The sequence below is a fragment of the Carica papaya genome, chromosome 3 (genome assembly GCF_054855325.1).
Source record: "Carica papaya isolate Zhongbai chromosome 3, ASM5485532v1, whole genome shotgun sequence".
NCBI classification, from domain to species: domain Eukaryota; kingdom Viridiplantae; phylum Streptophyta; class Magnoliopsida; order Brassicales; family Caricaceae; genus Carica; species Carica papaya.
This window is the reverse complement of record NC_142311.1, coordinates 24,594,633-24,612,275: the sequence shown is the minus strand read 5'-3', so window position 1 is coordinate 24,612,275 and position 17,643 is coordinate 24,594,633. Positions and strand designations below refer to the sequence as shown.

The following is a 17,643-nucleotide window of genomic DNA, read 5'->3' as shown; positions in this document are numbered from 1 at the left end:
CGTGCTGAGCTCGCAGAACTAGAGAACCAACTTTCTGAGCTTCTTGGCTAGAAGTTTATTCGCCCTAGTCACTCTGTTTGGGGTGCTCTAGTGTTATTTGTGAAAAAGAAGGATGGCTCCCTCAGACTATGCATAAACTGTCGAGAACTCAACTAAATAACAATAAAGAGCAAGTATCCCTTACCTCAAATTGAAGACCTTTTTGACCAATTGCAAGGAGCCACAGTCTTTTCTAAGATTGACCTCAGATCGGGATACTACTAACTGAGAGTCAAAGAAGAAGATATTTCAAAGACTGATTTCAGTGTAGATACAACCTGTATGAGTTCAAGGCGATGTTGTTCAGGTTAACTAATGCCCCTATTGCCTTCATGGATCTCATGAATAGGATTGTCTGGCATGCACTGGATCAGTATGTCATCATATTTAATGATGACATCTTAGTGTACTCCAAGAGTCTAGAAGAACATGCAGTCCACCTATCTGAAGTGCTGGGAACAGTCGATTGAAATTAGCTGTTTGCTAAACTTAGCAAATGCTCCTTCTGGTTGGATTGAATTTTCTTTCTTAGTCATGTGATTTCAAGTGAAGGCGTTTCTGTAGATCCAGCCAAGGTTGAAATGATGATCAACTGGAACCCGCCCACCAATATAGCTGAGGTACATAGTTTCCTTGGCTTGATAGGTTACTATAAGCGATTCATCAATAAATTTTCTAATATTACTACTTTATTAACTTGACTCACTCGAAAGGGCATACCTTTTATATGAGAGTACGACTGTGGTGAAAGGTTTATGGAATTAAAGCATCATCTTACCTCTGCTCTAGTATTGATCATCCCTGACAACACCAGAAGACTTCAGATCTACTGCGATGCGCCTCATATTGGCTTGGAATGCATTTTGATGCAGCAATGTAAAATGGTCACTTATGGATCTAGATAATTGAAACCCCATGAGCGGAACTACCCTACTCACAACATGGAGTTGGCGGCCATCATCTTTACTTTAAAGATATGGCATCATTACCTGTTTGGTCAGACCTTTGAAGTTTATACTGACCATAAAAGTTTAAAGTACAACTTTTTGCAGAGGGAGTTAAACATGAGACAAAGATGCTAGATGAACCTCCTAAAGGACTATGACTGCAAGATCATCTACCATCCTGATAGAGGGAACGTAGTCGCTGATGCACTGAGCTGAAAGGAGCCCGAAGTGTTAATCCAAACCATGGCCTCCAGTTGGAAGTTAATAGATACTATGCAGCCACTCCACCTCAGCCACTACAGTAGTGGTACATATCTCGCACAGATCCGAGCTTTGTTTGATCTTCTCATGAAGATTTGGGAAGCTAAGTCCACAGACCAAGAAATCATCAAAAATTTGAGTAAGTTCTCTTCTGACGAGTTTCTTGATTTCAGACTCTCAGATGATGGGTTGGGTATATTTGAGGATCGGATTTTGGTCCTTATTACTGTCAGGATGAATATTCTCAAGGCTGCCCATGTCTCCAAACTGTCCATCTATCCTAGTAGTACCAAGATGTACCAGCACCTAAAGCATCAATACTGGTGGCCAAGAATGAAGAAGGACATTGTTGACTATGTCTCCTGATGCCCTATTTGCTAGGGAGTCAAGGTAGAACACTAGAGACTCGATGATTTGTTACAGGGCCTCTCAATTCTGGAATGGAAGTGGGAGTATGTAACTATGGATTTTATCACCGAACTACCCAGGACCTGTTATGATCGTAATACTATTTCGGTCATTATTGACAAACTAACCAAGACTACCCATTTTTTGCCCATAAGGACCACTCACTCCACCAGTAAATTAATCAGCCTCTACGTCGATGAGATTGTTTGACTCCATGGTGTTCCCTCATCCATTGTATCCAGTCGAGACCCTTGATTCAACTCCCACTTTTGGGACAATTTTCAAGAAGTGCTTGGGTTTGTATTGTACTTAAATACTGCTTATCATCTCTAAACTAATGGTCAGTCTGAATGCACTATCAAGACATTGGAAAACATGTTGTGCGCTTGCATCCTAGACTTTGGCGATAACTAGTATGTGTATTTTTCTCTATGTGAATTAGCTTATAATAACAGGTATCATTCCAGCATCAGCATGGCTCCGTATGAAGCCCTGTATGGTAAGCCTTACCGTTCTCCCACTTGCTGGAGCGAAGTCAGAAACCAACATTATTTAGGACCAGAATGAACATCAAGGAGATTGTTGAGAAGGTTGCAATCATCCGTAAAAACTTGACTACCTACTAGAGTTGCCAGAACAGTTACATTGAAAATCGCAGAACCCTTGGAATTCATCATTGGAGACCAAGTCTTCCTTAAGATTTTCCCCTACAAGGGAAAAATGCAGTTCAAGAAAAGAGGAAAGTGAGCCCCCGTTATGTGAAACCTTTTTCGATCGTGGAGCATATTGGACTTGTAGCATACCACCTTACTCTACCTTGAGAGTTTACGGGCCTACATGATGTTTTTTATGTCTCCATGCTCAAAAGGTACCACCCTGACCCTTCTTATATCATTCCTCATGATGAGACGCAGGTACAAGCTGATATGACTTATGAGGAACTCCTTGTGAAAATTCTTAATTGGACCAAAAAAGTTTTACGCAACAAAATGATCCCCATGGTGAAGGTGCAGTGGCAGGACCATACTCCGGAAGAGGATACATGGGAGTTGGAAAGCAAGATGAGAGAGAAGTTCCTAGACCTATTTGAAATAAATTTGGGGGACAAAATTTTTAAGGTCGGGGGGATGTAACACCCCATTAACCACCACGCTAAATTTTTATTTGGAAAACCCCCATTTATTTGGGCCTTAAGGTCACCTGAACTCATTTAAATTTATTTCATAGCTTTACATTATAATTTGTGATTTAAATTCATAATTTCAATTTTTTGTTGATTTCATTATTTTATTTTTATTTTAATTTTTATTTAATTTCATATGTTATAATTATTTTTATTTTATTATTATTTTGATTTATTTTACACATTTTTTTATTAAAAATAATTTTAAGGAGAAAACAGAAAAATGGGGAAAAATCCCGTGGGAAAACACCCGCGAGAGAGGTTCATTCGTGCGGGCACCATGCGTTGTGCGCGTGTGTGCGCACGTGATTAGGCACAGGACGTGCCCACCCATCCGCGTGAGTGCTGCACGCAGGCATACTGCACGGACAATGCACGCACAGGGCAAATAGACCGGGCTTCGCGCCTCGCGTGGATAGGATGTGCACACAGTGCAAACATCCTATGTTGGCTACACGGCGACGTGCGATGTTCGTGCGAGCAGAACCCTTCTCGGGGGGGGGGGGTGGTTTCCAGTGGGATTTATGCCTTTTCTCTTTTTTTTCTGAAAATATTATTTTTTTAAATAATAAAAACAAAAAATATAAATTTAAGAATTATTTAAATAAATTAAAAATATGAATTTAAAATACGAAATATGATATTTATCAGAAAATTATGAAATATCTAAAGAGTTTAAGCAGCCTTAAGGCTCGAATAAATAGGGTTCACAATTACAAATTAAGCGCAAAGATTTTTGGGGTGTTACATTTGACTTGGAGAAGATCAAGTTGTGCATAATAGGGCAACCGCCAACAGCATATCTTAATTTCATACGTTTAGCCCTCCTTCCTTTAGGGTGGTCTTGATCCGATGATCGCTATGTGTTGGATAATGCAGACAGTGAAAATTTTCACTATGCTAGAGATCGATGATGAGCAGAAGGTTCCTCTAGTTGCTTTCATGTTCACCGATGAGGCAGAGGAGTAGCAGAGATTGAAGAAGGAGACTTTGTCAGTTCTTATTACTTATAATAGATTTATGTATCCCTTCTAAATAACTTTTTCCCAGTCTAGGTTAGAAAGAGGAAGAGTTCCAGGACCTTCGACAAGGCAATTTTTCTGTAATGCTGCTAAGTTTGTTCAACTGTCTAGGTTTGCACCTGAGTTGGTGATGCAAACAAGGCTAAAAATACTCAAGATACTCAAAAAGCATCAGAAGGTGACTTGGAGCAAATTTCAAATGATGTAAACGCAAATACAGTTCAAAACCTGAAAAGTTTCAGCGGACCAGTAACAAGATCAAAGGCAAAGAAGCTTAACGAGTTGGTCCAAGTTTTTACTCAAAAACATGTGGATGATGGGCTGGCCAATTGTAGAAAGTTCAAATATGAGCTTTTTGAGCAACCCAAATTCGTAACTTTAATTGGATTTAAGTGATTTGGAATAATTTGGGCTTGTTTGAGTCTTATTGATAATGGATGAATAAGCCTTGTGTATAGGCTGGATTAGTTGAGTTATTTTAAATATTTTGGATTGTTTTATTTTAGTTTGAGTTAATTAAGCTCATATAGTTAAGTATAACTCATTTTGGGCTTAAGTCTTTTCTTAGTGTTATTACAAGAATGAGCCCATAACTATATGGTGCCATAAACAATTAGTGGCGTTGGTTAAGAAGATTGGAGTTACAAGGAGTTACATAACAATTACATTCCTATAATTAGCCTAGTTATTGTTGGAGTTACAATTGTAATTACCACATAATTAACCTAGTTATTGTGGAAATTACAATTGTAGTTATTGTATTGTAACTTATCATTGATTTCTTTGGCTATAAATACCAAAAAAACTCTTCTTTGTGGACATCAAGAGTTGTAATCAAACATTTCAGAATTGAGTTTAGAGTGTTTTGGCTTTCTTTTAACTTTATGCATAAGGTGTTGATTTGGAATACAATTGTTATCACTTGTATTTCAATTTTGATTTCCTATTTCAATTGTTCTTGGTGCTTGTTTGGATTGGGATCAAGGGATATCATTTATCTTTCTTGGGTTCTCTTTAACTTCTACCATTTTGGTGATTGAACAAATTTGATTTCTTTTTTACTTGTGATCTAAATTCCATTCTAAACCAATTGAAGAGTTCTAAGGTTCAAGCAAGGGTCTTGGGGTTTCGCATCATTTGGTATCAGAGCACTGGTTCACCAAGTAAATTAGTCTATCCTTATTTTGTTGTCTTTATTTTCATTATTTCTTACAAAAAAAAAAGAGACAAATTTGCATTCAGCAAAAAAAAAAAATCAAATTAGCCTAATTTGCTTAATTGTGCAAAACACATTTTCACATATTCTACCTTGTGTAATTGACACAGCTGCTGTTATTTCCCTTTTATTTATCTCATATAACATTCAAATACATTTAAAATTTAAAAAGAAAACTCGTTTCAAGGCTGTTTGTTTGGTTGAGATTGTTTTTGTAATTTTTGGGGCTATTTGGAAACAACTCACCTCAATTGAGTTTGTTTTCATCCAAAATTATTTGTTTCACTTAATTTGAGTATTTTGGGTGATAATTTGTGGTTCTATTAGAGAATTACAAGTTTCGTGCATTAAATTCCATATTCACCATTTTTTTTCTTGCATCTTTAGTTTTCATTTAATATTTCTGCCCATTTACTTCTTATTACATCTTGAGGTAATAATATTGATTCGTTGTTGCCTAATTAACATAAAAATCATCATACACTTATTTCTATATCAAGTGTGTGCTCTTCATATTTAGATTGTTCTAGTTTGCTTTTAGAGTTTAATTCGTGTATCTTGTTTCTTTAGAAATTCTTTGTTATCTCTAATTAAAATTGAGTATATAGTGATAATTAATTGTTGTTTGAATTGGCCATTTTGTATAAAGTTATAAAAGATTGCTTGAGTGTTAAAAAGCAAGAGAGTGTGAGCTCAAAAGAGGGTAAAAGCCAAATTTGAGTGAAACACGAGTGCCCATACTACGAGAGTAAACACGTGAGGGAGTCATTTGTGAGGTTGCAATATATTTTGTTTGTCATTAAAATTTCAGATTTGAAGATGGAGCCACAAGGGAGTGAAATGCAACATCAAAAGATCAAGAATTCATCCTCAAAGCAATGCAACAACAATTTGAGAGGATTCAACTAGTTATTGGCAACATGAATGAGAAACTAGAGAAACAACAACGTGAGTTAAATTCCATGAGAGGGGACGCTTCCCAAACCAATCTAGGGGCAAGAAGACTTCCAACACCACCTTTTGATGAGGAACTGGAGGAAGAATTTGATGACCAAGCTACTTTGGTCAATGAAGGTCGAAATTATGGTAGGGGCCGAAATGATCTTGATAAAAACATTGGGAGCATCAAAATGAAAATCCCATCGTTTCTAGGCAAGAATGATCCGAATGCTTATCTTGAATGGGAGCGCAAAGTGGAGCTTATTTTTGAGTGCCACAATTATTTGGAGGAGAAAAAGATAAAGCTTGCGGCCGTGGAGTTTGGAGAGTATGCCATTGTGTGGTGGGATCAACTCATCACAAGTAAAAATAGAAATGGAGAGAGATCTATTTCCACTTGGGCCGAAATGAAGGCTATCATGAGAAGGCACTTTGTTCTTACTCACTACTATAGGAACTTACATCAGAAATTGCAAGGCCTTATACAAGGGAACAAGAGTGTAGAAGACTACTACAAAGAGATGGAGATAGCCATGATAAGGGCTAACATTGAAGAGGATAGGGAAACTACTATGGCAAGGTTCTTAAATGGCCTTAACAAAGACATAGCCAACATTGTAGAGCTTCAACATTATGTGGAGATTGATGATATGGTGCACATGGCTATAAAGATTGAAAGACAATTAAAGAGAAAGGGGAACACAAGGCAAGCCAATACTTACTCGGCCTAAAATTCCAATTGGAGACCGAATTGGAGGGGAGATAACAAGGCTGTCCAATTCAAAAGAGATGACAAAACCAAGCCAAAAGATGCTAATGATAATAAAAACAAAGGTATTTCTAACTTTCAAACTCCTAGGAATAGAGATATCAAGTGTTTCAGATGCTTGGGTTTTGGTCATATTGCATCTCAATGCCCAAATAAAAGGGTAATGGTGATGCATGGTGATGGTGTTGAAACGGATGATGAGAATGATGTGGAGGATTGTAGTGATGGGAAAACGCCTATGGAAGGTAGATTGTTGGTTTCTAGACGTGCTTTGAGTATGCAAGTAAGGAATGATGATGAGGGAGTTAAGTTGCAAAGAGAGAACATTTTTCATTCTAGATGTCTAGTACCTTATTTGATAAACTGGGTTTGGAAACTACAAAACATCCTAAAGCTTATAAGCTGCAATGGCTTAACAATAGTGGGGAGGTGAGAGTTAATAAGCAAGTGAGGGTGCCTTTTACTATTGGGAAGTATAGTGATGAGGTGATATGTGATGTAGTTCCTATGCAAGCTATACCTATACTGCAGTGATAACTATTGTTGTAAGAAAATTCTGCCAAAGGTTGATGCTGGTCTAAACTACCACTAAAATCAAGTACACAGGCACGTAGCAAGTTCTCCAACATCTAAATGGTTTGCTCAGACTAGCCATCAGTTTGTGGATAGTATGTAGTGCTGAAGTAAAGACTAGAACCAAGAGATTCTTGAAAGCTTCACCAAAATCGAGAGGTAAAACAAGGATCCCTGTTGAACACCATGGAAACTAGAATGCCATGGAGCCTAACAATCTCTTGAACATACAATCTAGCCAACTTGTTGACTGAATCAGTAGTCTTAACTGCACAAAAGTGAGTTGATTTTGTCAATCTATCAATAATGACATAAATAGCATTGTAATATCACATGCTCCCATTTTTATTTTAGTATGGAGAGACACTGTAGAAGATCACTGGGTCTTTAATGTTCTGCCTTGACTTATTGGAAAGTGAGGCATCTAGAGACAAAGTTGACTATATCACTCTTTAAATCTCGATACATCTTCATACTTCCTAGATGGATAACCAACCTAGATGCATGGGCTTTCTTTAGAAGATTTGATCAGAGTTCAAGGTTGTTAGGCACCCCCAATTAATCTCAAAACCTAAGGGGCCCATCATCGGACATTCTAAAGTAACACAATTTCTCTGACCAATAATGGTGAGTTCTTCCTACTAAAAACATCCACGCTACATTATCCTTACAGGGATGGTATAGGAGCTTAAAGTCATAACCCTTCAAGAAGTCCATCTAATGCCTCTATCGCATGTTTACTTCCTTCTGAGAGAATAAGTACTTTAAACTCTTATAATCAATATAGATTTTAAAAGTTTGACCATACAAATAGTGATGTCATATCTTGAGGGCAAAGATTATGGCTGCTAGCTGAAGTTTGTGAGTGGAGTAGTTCTGTTCATGTAGTTTCAGCTGCCTTGAACCATAAGCTACTACCCAACCATGTTGCATGAGCACGCATCCAAAACAAACATGAGATGCATCATAAGAAACCTAAAACTAACCAGTGTTGTTAGGAAGAATAAGTACCGAGGCAGTGGTTAGTCGACTTTTACGTTTGACAAAACTTTAGTGACATTAGTTGGCTAACTATAATGAATCACTACCTCAACCTTCGAGGGATCCGTAGAAACACCATCACTAAAAACAACATGACCAAGGAAAGAGATCCATTCCAACAAAAAGGAGCACTTATAGAACTTAACATACAATTTATGCCATTTACGAGTTCTCAAAACTTAAGTCAGGTGGATAGGATGTCTTTATAGTCATGAGAATACATTAGGATGTCATCAACGAAAACAATGACGCATTGATTAAGTGTAGACTTGAAAATCTGATTCATAAGGTCCATGAATACCACAAGAGCATTGTTAACGCAAAGGGCACGACCCTAAATTCAAAATGGCCATACCTACAGCAGAACATTGTCTTGGAAATGTCTTTAACTTTAACACTCAACTAGTGATATCCCGACCTGAGATCAATTTTGGAGAAGACTTATGCACCCTATACCTGGTCAAACATATCGTCAATGCTGCAATAGTACTTGTTCTTGATTGTCACCTAGTTGAGCTTCCTATAATCGTTACACAACTAGAGGGTCCCATCTTTTTTCTTGACAAACAAGACCGGAGCACCATAGAGAATTTCTTTGTATGATAAACCTCTTTTCTCATAGTGTTGCAATATGATGATCTAACTCCTGAAGTTATGCTTGGCTTATCCGATACATGGGTTTAGAGATGGATTATGTCCCTGGAACTAGGTTGATGGAGAATTCAATGTCCTAGCTAGGTGGCAAACCTAAAAGCTCCTCAGGAAAAACATCAGGGAAGTTGCAGACAATTAGGATTATTTATAGAGAGTTCTCATAATCCATTTTTCTAAACACCAACAACGTTAGAAAAATAGGCAGTTTTATCTTATATTTTTGTAATGCATATAAACTCAATGAATGTCAAACACGGTTAGTTTAAAACATTCAATTTTATTTACAGGTATATTGTTATACGAAACAAAATTCCCTCTTTTACTTATATAATAGGAATGTTTCTTCTTGGGGAGGTAGGGGAGAGGAAGAGGGTTGTAGTTTTATCAAAACAATCAATAATGGCATGGGAAGCCTCCAGAAAATCTATACCTAAAATCACATCAAACGTAGAAAACTCTAAGAGTATATGGTTTCCAATTAACTCTTTACCCAAAACTTTCAGCTTACAAGCCTTAGACACTACATGGACTTCTAGAAGTCCCCTAGACGATGTCTCTACAACCAAGATTTGTGCTAAAGGTTCATACTCAATTGTCAATTTTCTAGCAATTTCAAAAGAAATGAAAGAGTAGGTGGCACCAGTATCAATCATAACATGAGTAGAATTATGAATAGAAAGCGTATCCTAAATAATAGTCGGCGTCACCACAACACAAACCTCATCGAGGTGGAAACCTTTCCTCTAGCAATAGGTCTAGCAACATCCCCAGCAGCGATCAAACCTCGAATTGTCCAAAATAATTCAGTGAACTTTACTCGGGTTGGGGCAGCCTAGGCATTAGGTCTTTCTACAGACGGTCTCCCTCGAGTCATATTTACCTACAAAAAGGACAAAAGGGTTTAGTATAGTTGTCAATCACTAAGGTCAAAAGGATACTATTATTTTAAGAAATTTCTAGATTTTTAGAATTAAATCCTAGGCCTCAATGTAAGGAATGTATGAGAATCTTACTCTAATACCACCTGTGACATCCCGGTATCCGGTGGTGCAAAAGTATTTGATAACATAATAAATATGAGTGCATAAAAAAATTATACAACAAAAGAAAAGTCATCCCTTCTAAAATTGATGTTCAAATACAACGAAGGCCAAGTAGTTAGCGAATAAACATGTATACAAATGTTGTTCTAGCCACTTCTATCATTACAAAAAAACTTTTCATCAGAGTACAATCATTCACATGCACTCAAATATCCACTACAACCCTACAAATAAATCAAAAAAACTTCAAGACGCAGCTCAGGGAGCGATTCTTCACTTTCCTCATCGTCTAGGGGGAAATAGATTGGGGTGAGTTCCATAAAACTCAGTAAGGGTAACAATATTTAAACTACACCACAAACATTTCAAAGATTATTTTATTTTAAAAGAAAATGTTGTTACTTTTACAATCCAAGAGACTTACCATTAAAGAGCATTGTAGATTTTATCTTACCATTTTTCATTTAAAATACAGTTGAAAATATGGTGCTTTTAATTTAGTAAATTTTGTTTTGAAGTACTAGTCTCAAAACATAAGCAGTCAGGAGGAATAATGGAAAACATATTTGATATAACAATCTAAACATGGCATAACAAGACGAAACGGTGAGAAACATATTTGACATAGAAACTTATCTAACATGGGTAACAACAAGTCCTAGCTCATCTACTTTAGATTTCCCATTTTAGTTTTAGTGTTTTACAAATATACGTGAAGCTGTCTTAGCTTATATCTTCATATGGCAGAAGGGATCCCTAACTACCACTGTGAACGAAAAATAGTTTAGTTCGATATATGATTAAGTAGTTGGAAACTATGGCCATGACGTACTTCGCCATTGTGGCCCCTACAATCAATTGTGATCCACTTTCGTTAGAGGAAAAACCAGTACCATTCACAAGAGTTGTTCATCAGCAATTGATTTCAATTACCCTCAGTGGTAAGGATCAAAAAATTTTCAATTTTCATTCATTATTCTTAACAATCACAATCTCAATCTCAGTTCAACATAATTTCACTTCGACCCATTGGGTCCATCAAACCATTCCTTAAACCTATAACTTTTCCAGTTTCATAAATTTCCCTCATCCGGATCATATTGACCTATTTACCAAATCTGGATCAAAGCAGGGCCAAAAAGAATGTAGACCCAATTAATTGACATGGACCACTAAGGGTTCATTGGATTGAACCAGACCTAGTAGGGGTCCACTAAAATGAAGCGAACCCGATGGTGGTCCATTGAACTAGGACGGACCCATTGAGGGTCCACTAAACTAAACCAAACCTTGTGGGGGTCCACTGAACTAGGCCAGACCTAGTGGGGGTCCACTAAAATTGGTTAAGCCGTTGGGTTTCCCTCTTAGGCTGAGGCCCCCTTGGGGTAAACCTCTCGAGCTTCACCCAAATGGACAAAGTTGAGAGCCAAGCCTGCATAGTGTTTTTGGCTTGTGGGTGTGCGAAGTAGTCACACAACTCAGCATGTCGTGCAAGGAATAAGCCCGCGTAGTCGCACTCAGGAGGACAGCGCTGCACACATGCTATGCATGCCAATAATTCCTCTCGTGCACGTAGGCTTCTTATCGTGCAAACATGCCAAGAAAGTCATGTGTACATGTACATGTGGCACATGCACACAGATGCACACACTCACAGCAGGCCCCCTCGGCATGCTGGCACGCCTGGTGGGGCCTGTGCTCTAGTGCACTGCTACTGTGCAATTGTAGTAGCTGGGGATCGTGTCCATTGTGCATGGTTAAGACATAGACGCATTGCATGACTCCTTCTCGGCACCTTGGTGCCCCAAACTAATTTATGAGCTTCTTTTTTACCTCTCAAATCATTTCATTTTGAAACTTCACGTACCTTTTTACACATGCACAATCATATAGGCAATATAAGTAGAAAATAATCACCTTGAATCGATCAAATTTTCAATAGAATACGGTTACTAAATTGCACACATGCATGCATGAAACCAAATAAAAACAAACATATGAATTCATTATTTCTAACATTTCAAAATCTAAAAAACACATTAGAAGGATACATGATAATAGCAAAACCCTTACCAAACTTTTAAGCTTTCAAGTTCGCAAAGAAATGAGGTTAGCTTATTATTTGAATGAGAAGGAAGGTTGCTCAGCACCCATGGATTTATAAAAGAAGTTTTGTAATTTAAAGGAAAAAAACGCTCAAGAGTGAACTCTTGGTAAACTAAGTAAAGAAGGGAAAGCAAGAAGAAAAAGTGGGAAGCTCACCACTTGGGGGAGAAAAGCTCTTGGGTCACTTGTTGATGCACTCTCTCTCTCTCTCTTTCTCTCAACCAAGTGAAGAAGAAGAAGAAAAATGAAGAAAATGGAAGAGAGAAGAGTGAAATTTGGCATTAATAGCCAAAAGGGGGCAAATGTGATCCATTATATCACATGCAATGGCCCTTGGCTGTTGATCAACCCTAGTTGCTAACCGACCATTCCATCATGGCGTAATTTGCCTTGGGCAGTGTGTCGTTCCCCCTTGGGCACCGTGCACTATCTTGGGCAGTGTGTGCCACTGATTGGCAGTGTGTTGTTGTTGGTTGGGAGACGTGCCTCTATTTTTTGTACTACGATCATGTCGCATCACATCACTCTTTTCCCATTAACTTTTTTGCTACTCACCAGATTTTGTCACTTGGTGCAAATCTAATGTTTCCCATTTTCTATAGATACGGACCCCTTCCTTCCTATTTCCTCATAACTTCCATTTCATTCTTTCATCCTCCAAGAGCTTGGAGAGAGAGGGAGTGATCTAGAGAGAGAAGGAGAGGATAAGAAGAAGAAAGGTGTAGAAAACATGAAGGTTTTGGTAAGAAATTTAGTATTTACTTTTAAACATCTTGAGGAGTATTTCTAGAGTTAAAATTTATGAAGCTTAAAATTATGATTTGTATGATTATGTTAAATGTCGTGATAAAACATGTTATACGATCCTATATGCATTTGATTATTTGCATGTAATTTTAAATGATATAATTTTTGTGATCGATTTCTGAAATGCGAAAAAGGAGATTAAGTATGAAATGATGCGGAATCCCAAGAACCTTGCTTGAACCTTAGAACTCTTCAATCAGTTTAGAACAGAATTTAGATCACAAGTAAAAAAGGAATCAAATTTGTTCAATCACCCAAATAGTAGAAGTTAAGGAGAACCTAAGAAAGATAAATGATATCCCTTGAACTCAATCCAAACAAGCACCAAGAATAATTGAAATAGGAAATCAAAATTGAAATACAAATGATAACAATTATATTCCAAATCAACACCTTGTGCATAAAGTGAAATGTTTGATTACAACTCTTGATGTCCATAAAGAAGAGTTCCTTTGGTATTTATAGCCAAAGAAATCAATGATAAGTTACAATACAATAACTAGGTTAATTATGTGGTAATTACAATTGTAACTCAAATAATAACTAGGGTAATCATAGGCATGTAATTGTTATGTAACTCCTTATAACTCCAATCTTCTTAACCAGCACCACTAATTATTTGTGGCACCATATAGTAGTGGGCTCATTCTAGTAATAACACTAAGACAAGACTTAAGCCCAAAATGAGTTATATTTAACTATATGGGCTTAATTAACTTAAACTAAAATAAAACAATCCAAAATACTTAAAACAACTCAACTAATCCAACCCATACACAAGGCTTATTCATCCATTATCAATAAGACTCAAACAAGCCCAAATTATCCCAAATCACTTAAATCCAATTAAAGTTATGAATTTGATCTGTTCAAAAAGCTCATATTTGAACTTTCCACAATTGGCCAGCCTATCATCCACATGTTTTCGAGTAAAAACTTTGAGCAACTCTTTAAGCTTCTTTGCTTTTGATCTTGTTACTGGTCCGCTGAAACTTTCCAGGTTTGGAACTGTATTTGTGTTCACATCATTTGAAATTTTCTCCAAATCACCTTCTGATTCTCTGAGTATCTTGAGTATTTTTAGCCTTGTTTGCATCAAAATGGTATGAAAATATGAATTTGTATTGACATGTATTATCAAGTGTTTTATTAGGTTTTTTTTATCTCTGAGGGACTTCTGTTTTCCCCCTTCCTCATCTGGTCTGGAAAGATGTAGGAGGACCACTCCTATGGATGATAATGTACCCTCTAACGAGAGTGGTGGCGCAAATTATCTATTAGGGATCACCTTTGGTTAAGTACTGCCAGAGCTATAAACTATCTGATAGGGCCATTATGGTTGGTATGGTCGTGGTCATAGATCATATCATGGTTTGGCAAGCCAGAAATGTGCTATTGGCGAATTGCCATTATATATCTGATCTGGTCTTTCCACATGAGTAGTTAAAAATTCGTATTTGCGCTCAGTAGATGGAAGTTAGAATGACTTCGTGAAGCATGAAATAAAAATTTGAGCATCTCATGATTTATTTGATTTTTTCTATTATCAACATGATTGATTTGATTTTTATGACTATGACATGATGGATATGATGTTTTTATAAAGTAATAAAATGTTTTCATAAATTAAGAAAAGGATCTTGACGTGACCCTTGATCGTAAGTATTGATGACATAATAATTCAATTTTAAAATCTTATGATATTATTTAAATACTATTTTTCTTACTGAGTATATGGAACTTACTCTTTTTACGCCCCCCCCCCCCAAATGAACAAGATAGTGAGGAACCAATCGCCCTGTCGAAGTCTATGAGGATCTCGTTGATCCATAAACCTTGAGTGCATGACTTGTCCCACACTCTGATGACTCCATTCACATAGTGAAAAAATTTTGTATTTTTTTTCCATTTCTGGCCTTAGTTATATATATATGTGCAATTAAAAATTATATATTTTGGTAAGGAATTTGTAATAATTTGCTCCGCTGCATATAATTATTTATCATGCACTCGTAATCTGTTTCTGTATCTGGCACTCTTATGCGTAATTAGCATTTCTGATGTCACAAGAAGATCCCCTAAAATCTGCGAACATGATAGTCGGTGGTCACGTCGTTCTCGTAGCCATGCCCTCATGCTGCGTAGGTCCCACCGTCGGCCACCCATTCTTCAACCACCTACCACTTTTCCTGTTCGAATTAGTGCCACGTGTTGCTCATCCATGGCCCCTCCTTAACTATTTAAAAAGCTTTCTTCCTTCACTTTTCCACCATTTTTCCCATTCTTCCATTTTACAAATTTTTGAGAGAGAGAGAAAATATTTAGTGAGAGAAAGAAGCAAGAAAGAAGAAAAGAAAGTAGAAGTTTGAGGAGTTGTCTGAGGAGTACGACAATCCCTTCCTTTCCCTTGCTAAAGACTAATTTGACTTTGATTTCGGTAAGGGTCTCTTTAGTATTTTTTCTTACATTTCTAAGTGCACTTTTTAGTTGAACTAGATTGTGATACTGATGATTCATGAATGGATTTCTACACTGTTTTAGTGAATAATTATTTGGATATGAATGTGTGAGATAATCAGCATGATGGTTGTACTATATGATGAAATGACTATAATGTATAAAGTTCTATAAAGATTGATGTTGTTTAATTAGATAAGTGACAGCATGTTATTGAGCATGATGATTTGATGCATGCATCCTTTAGGTAATAGATTATTACTTATTATGGAGATATTGAGCATGATGTAGGAAAAACAAGACGACTGGTAACTCCATGCGGGTTTGGCCCTTCGCCATACCTTGGTGATGGCAAACAGGGTTATTCTAGTGGGCCCTGACCCAAGAGGATGACCTGAAGGTCAAGACTGGGTAAACATGGGCCTTTGAGCTGGATATGTGAAATAGGCCTTCAGGCTGGATATGTTGTTGAATCTCCTTGGATTTGAAATATGAAAATGATTGTGTTGAACATGAAAAATGCAGATAAAAGAATAAGGAATTTGTTGTGAACATAGAATAAACAAGTGAAAAGAATGAAAAAAATCCATTCAGCTGCTATCTTTGAGGGGTTTCTATTTCTTCTTCCTCTGAATAAATGTTGATGAATTGCTTTCGATGATTATTGGCATTCTCTCTATTGAGAGTAGATTTGCATTAGGATATATAGGGCCATAGTTGTGATGTACGGATATGATCATAGTTTAGATGGAAAAATAGAACTGGCTCGGAAAGGGCTCGATGAATCACAGTGATAGCTGGGGATCTCCTTTGCTTTCAGTGGATATATGTTGTAATAGCTTTGCGCAGAGGTCGGTAAATGACTTAATAAAGCACATGTATGAATAAAAATACAGTATGAGACTATATGATGTTTTTATATGATGGTCCTTTTACTTATCCTGAGGTTATTAGGTATGTCACTTATTTAATATCTATTGAATATTTGACAAGCTTGGATATGCCTTATGTGACACAATATGCCTGCTGATGATCTTGATAAAATCTACTCTTTGCTTGGTCATACAACTAGTTCACTGAATTTTCCTAAAGAAAGACAAACGTTTTCTAAATATATGAACGTATTCATCCTGCGGTGGCCCTCCAAGATACGAGGTTTATATGAAAATATTGTTCAGGTTATTTACTTTTAAACCTTAGCTGTGTGGTTTAAATATTGTGTCCCTTATCGAGTTTATATAGAACTCACCCCTAATCCGTGTCCCCAAATGATGTGGAAGTTGATGATTTGTTCCCCGAGTTTTTTATTGAAGTTTTATTATAGCCATTCACGGATCTTTAGTAATTCCTTAATACATAATTCGAGTGTAATAGTTTATTTTGCACTCTGATGTAATATCCTGAAAGGACTTTACTTTTTGTATTTAATACTTAGGATTGTCAATTTATGGTCTCTGATGTAAGTTTTAAAACTTAGTTTGCTTGTAAGGGATTTCTAAATTTTCACTTCAATGTTAAACTTGTTTTTAGCACTCATAACTACTTGGTAGTTGGCTCCCTTCTACCAATTAGGTATATGGGATGTTACAAAATGGTTTCAAAGCCTAACTATAGAAATATCCCTTATACCAAGATCTATAGTTTAGACTTAGAGAAAACCTTCGAAAATTCTTAGAATTAGAAATGACTTTTTTTTCTAGTCATCAAGCTTGTTGTCTCCCTTTTGAAAGAATTATGACTCGAAAGGGACCATCCATAGAATGCCCTAAGGCTCAGGATGCTCTGACTAGGGCTGAGTTTACTGAGCTACTCCGAGTCATCCAGTGTTTGACCATTGTAGACAGAACCATTTCACAAAACATCTCTGAGTTTAGGAGACTGAACCCTCCTTCCTTGATGATGGACCCAATCCTTTGGCAGTAGAAACTTGGATTCTTCAAATAAAAAAGTTTTTCTCTATCCTGGGCCTAATTGAGGAACAGAAGATCCTTTTTGCTGCTTTCATGTTTATAGGTGAAACTGAGCATTGGTGGCGGCTTAAGAAAGATATCTTGCCCACTCCTACCACCTGGGATATTTTTATGGATGCCTTTCTAGAGAACTTCTTCCCAGTTTATGTTCGGGAGAAAAGGAAGAGGAATTTTAGGACCTATGCCAAGGAAATATGACGGTTAACCA

General features: G+C 36.9%; 1 pseudogene; it reads left to right on the top strand.

Moving 5' to 3' along the window:
* Positions 1-1,229: 1,229 nt before the first annotated feature.
* Positions 1,230-17,643, top strand: part of LOC148267362 (uncharacterized) — a 32,525-nt pseudogene continuing 16,111 nt past the window's right edge.